The sequence below is a fragment of the Schistocerca gregaria genome, chromosome 1, assembly GCF_023897955.1.
Source record: "Schistocerca gregaria isolate iqSchGreg1 chromosome 1, iqSchGreg1.2, whole genome shotgun sequence".
Classification (NCBI taxonomy): Eukaryota; Metazoa; Arthropoda; class Insecta; order Orthoptera; family Acrididae; genus Schistocerca; species Schistocerca gregaria.
In genome coordinates this window covers 447,735,418-447,739,895 of record NC_064920.1, presented here as the reverse complement: position 1 = coordinate 447,739,895, position 4,478 = coordinate 447,735,418, and the positions used below count along the sequence as shown (strand labels likewise).

The following is a 4,478-nucleotide window of genomic DNA, read 5'->3' as shown; positions in this document are numbered from 1 at the left end:
TTCAAATGGCTCTGAGCACTATGGGACTTAACTTCTGACGTCATCAGTCCCCTAGAATTTAGAACTACTTAAAACTAACTAACCTAAGGACATTACACACTCCCATGCCCGAGGCAGGATTCGAACCTGCGACCGTGGCGGTCACGCGGTTCCAGACTGTAGCGCCTAGAACCGCACGACCACTCCAGCCGGCAAAACATAGGATATATAAATATGAATGGGTTTTAACTATTCCATGATGTCAATGTAAATTTTGTAAAGTAATTAGTAGGAATAGACATTTAATATGTTTGTAGAAGTCAAATTTTAAAAATTTTGTAAATTTATAATGCATAAATTTAACATTTATGGAAAATATAAATATATTTATGAATAGGATTATGTCTGTAAAGACATGGAAATAATGCGGTTAAGTTTAACATAGATAAAAAAATCTTTATTATAAGAAATGAAACCTTCTTAGATTATAATTGACATGAAGGTTGAGATAAAATGAAAATTTTTTTAAAAAAGGAGGATAATGTTAAATAGTAGCTTCCTGAACTTCAATACCTATCCATCGTCATTAACATAAATCGTGTAGTCCAAAACAGATTGGTCTCAAATAAATTTTTTTTTGGGATGATACAAATTTATAGATAAGATCAGATTGTTTGTATTTAAATTAAAATTAAAATGTAGACAACCACATTAAAAGAAATAGACCTTAGATTAGTTAAATAATTGTATTAAAATCAGAAAATTAGAAAGAATATGTTAAATTTTGAGGAAAATATCACCTAAGATCTCAAATCAGTAATCATGAGATCAAGTACAATGTAAAATAGAACAATAAGGAGAATAGATCGAACCGCTGTTTAAGTTTATATTAAAGTAGGAAGTTGGTCAGTAAATATGTCAGTTGCTATAGTCATCAGTTGCAAACAATTTTGCACTGACTTCAATAAATTTCTCAGCCATTGATTGACCCAGGGAAAAACTAAACACGGAAGGAGGAGGATAGGTAAGGTGGCAAATTAAATGAAGGTCAATTTCGCACCTTACATGAGAGTTTTATACATCGTAATGGAAAGGTAAATATGACACCTAACTTACTTTGGTGGAAAAGGGCAGATTTGCGTATAAGTATGAAAAGTAAAGAGATGACACTCAATCGACAGTATTTACACACTGATCCTATATACTGCATGTTAATAAGCGAAAGGTGAAACTAGCAGCTAGAGGAAATGAGAGGAAACGTTTTGTTTGGAAGCAGGTGCGTATAAGCACGAAGGATGACCCAACAGAAAGCTCTTAGAAGTCCCGTAGTGGGAGTCAATGAACTGGCAGGTGACTCATGCTGGAGAGGAAGTAACGGGACACCAGAGGAGAACGGAAAGAAGCTTTAGAAAACTGCATTTCGGAATTTCCAAATGGATATGAACAAAATGGTGATGCAGTTAGTTTATCATGTGAACAGGTCATGGTACAGTCATGATGTATGCGTGTAACTTTTAGGCATCTGGAGCGGGCACAAAATGTCCGATTGGCGGAAACGAACTAGGAAGGAGCAAAATGTCCAGATTTCGACGTAGTTTAATGGTAGGACCCTTGTGATTGCCAGAGAGAGTTTCCACAAAATAAAAGGAACACTCCTATTGGTCGGAAAAAGCCGTGACGTGGAGCGCGAAAGAACCCAGGTGGGGGAGACAGTTTTGTTACGAGAAGGGCAAGACTGAAAAGTCCAGGGAATCTCCTCGGAAAAGGCTCAAGTGTAGAACGGGGTGCATCACGCTCTGTACGACGCAGACGAGAAATTTGTGTGAATACTGTGTTCGCTGTGGCTGACATTCAGCCAGATATTAACTGTAGCATCGTTGAGCTCCATCTGCGGAGAAACGAACCAGCCACTCAGTTAATTGTTGTTGCAAGAACTGAGAGGGCATTGTAATATGGACGCTGCTCCAGCCATGCACGCGCATATCGCCATATTCCAAGACTAGGGATGAGTACATGTTTTCTCACCTAACAAGAAACATAGGAGAGTTTCTGCTGAAAACATCAGCAAAGGTTTGATTAGCTTTTATAGGCATTTCAGAGGACGAGAGCAGCCATGCAGACAACAGCTCATTGCAGCTAAGGTAAATACCGCGAGCAAAGGCGTAACTTGTTGGTTCACCAGCTTGCGACCACTGTGAACTCGAGCGACCTTGAGTAATCTTTTGCTCAGCTTGTCACAAAACTAACCATCCTCCACAGACTTGATTGTCGTCCTAAATAGTACTGAACTTAGAACCGGAATCGGATGATTTATTGCAGTATTCAGAATGAGATATTCACTCTGCAGCGGAGTGTGCGCTGATATGAAACTTCCTGGCAGATTAAATCTGTGTGCCCGACCAAGACTCGAACTCGGGACCGGGCGTGAGTCGTGCTTCGGTAGCTCAGTTGGTAGAGCACTTGCCCGCGGAAGGCAAAGGTCCCGAGTTCGAGTCTCGGTCGGGCACACAGTTTTAATCTGCCAGGAAGTTTCATATCAGCGCACACTCCGCTGCAGAGTGAAAATCTCATTCTGGAAACATCCCCCAGGCTGTGGCTAAGCCATGTCTCCACAGTATCCTTTCTTTCAGGAGTGCTAGTTCTGCATGTTTCGCAGAAGAGCTTCTGTAAAGTTTGGAAGGTAGGAGACGGATACTGGCAGAAGTGAAGCTGTTAGTACCGGGCGTGAGTCGTGCTTCGGTAGCTCAGTTGGTAGAGCACTTGCCCGCGTAAGGCAAAGGTCCCTATTTCGAGTCTCGGTCGGGCACACAGTTTTAATCTGCCAGGAAGTTTCATATTGGAGTATTGGTCAACATAATGACGTAACAGTAAGAATAATGTTGCAAAGAAATTTCTAGTGAAAATTTGATATTGTTGTGCTTAGAGTTATTTCACTTTATGAGGACGAGATGGATTATCTTGACAACTATCTTATCATTTTGACGTTGTAAACTGTGTAAATGCGTGTATTTCTGTGATAAAATTGCACCATTAAAACCAATAAGTTCACAGATTAATCAAAGTTGTGCTCTGTCATAGAATAAGGATCCACACCTATACCGAAGTGTTAGAAAGTCACGTCGAATGCAACTCGGTTTTCATTTTCCAGTGCATGTTCCGATCCACCTGATTTTTCGGGACAGCATAGGCTTTCATGTTCAGTGCGGCGCTGTTCAAAAGTGTGGGCAGTTTAACTGGCATAAAACTGCTCACACCCGTACAGTATATTGTGTTCTGCGCCATCATCGTCTGTCACAGGTTTCATTGGTCGCCGGATCTTTGTTGTGAACCTAAAGACTGTTTCGATTTTACGTCTTTTCAGGAGCCGGCTAATCTACTTTGTTATTGAGGCACAAAACGGTAAAAACGCAATCTTCTTCGTGCCTTCGTCGGAGTCCCCCAGCTTTTGTGGCTTGGATGAAACTGCTTGCGAAATTTGTCTGCCGTTGCAACCGTTTTATTTGAAAACTTTACGTAAGGGACTCAGCTCCCTCGGCAGGTGTTCGGCGTCTGAGACGGTTTCAGCTCAATGTACCAAGTCCTACGAATAGATCGTTCTTGTGCTGGATGGTGGTAGCTGGCGGTGTGCAGATGCTGAGCGCTTGTGGGAAACGCCGTGACTGATAAGAGCTCTTCTAGGTTTTGATGTCCATGAGTCTATATGATGAAGGTATTGTCGACGTAGCGACAAAAATAACCAGGCTTTGCAAGAGCCGTGTCCAAGGCGATGTACTCGAAATACTCCATAAAAAGGTTAGCTACAACTGGAGCTAATGTGCTCCCCACCGCAACGCCGTCCGTCTGGTTGAAACTTTATAGAATTGGGTACGTTTAAATAAATCCACGATGCTGTCTCAAAGAGCCGGGACAGGAAGTCTAGAGAGTCTGTGTTAGTCGAAGACGCGTTTAGGGGAACCACACCAAAACTAACCAAAATATCTCCTTCACCAATGCGTAGACTTTTAATTTGATCGATGAAGTCAGCGTATTCTTTATATGACGCGCACGATGTTCAGCATGCATTGACAGAAGGCTGGCCAAATGATATGCAACTCTTTAGGTAGGCTATGCAGTGATGCACACTATAGGACTTAAAGGTATATCGCTGTTATGTACCTTTGGCAGACCGTAGAACGTGAGTAGTCTGGGTGCATGAGGGAAAAGGTTCTCAATAACACTCTCTTCCAGCGATGACCGTTTAGTCTGGGTGCATGAGGGAAAAGGTTCTCAATAACACTCTCTTCCAGCGATGACCGTTTGAGAAACTCCGAAGTCTTCTTCACTATTCTCGACGTTGGGTCCCGAGACAGTTTCTGGTACCATCTTCCTCCAACATCCGTCGGAGTTTCTCGTCATAGTCGGCTCGTTCCATTAGGACGGCAACACTGCCCTTTTCAGCTTTCTAGACAATGTAGAGAGGATGTTTGGGAAGACCATAGAGGCCGTAGCACTCAACTATA

At 42.1% G+C, this 4,478-nt stretch overlaps 1 non-coding gene across 1 annotated transcript; it reads left to right on the top strand.

Annotated features, from left to right (window-relative positions):
* The first annotated feature begins 2,411 nt into the window (after positions 1-2,411).
* Positions 2,412-2,486, top strand: Trnap-cgg (transfer RNA proline (anticodon CGG)). The gene has a single exon. It is a non-coding gene; the product is annotated as a tRNA-Pro (tRNA).
* The last annotated feature ends 1,992 nt before the right edge of the window (positions 2,487-4,478 follow it).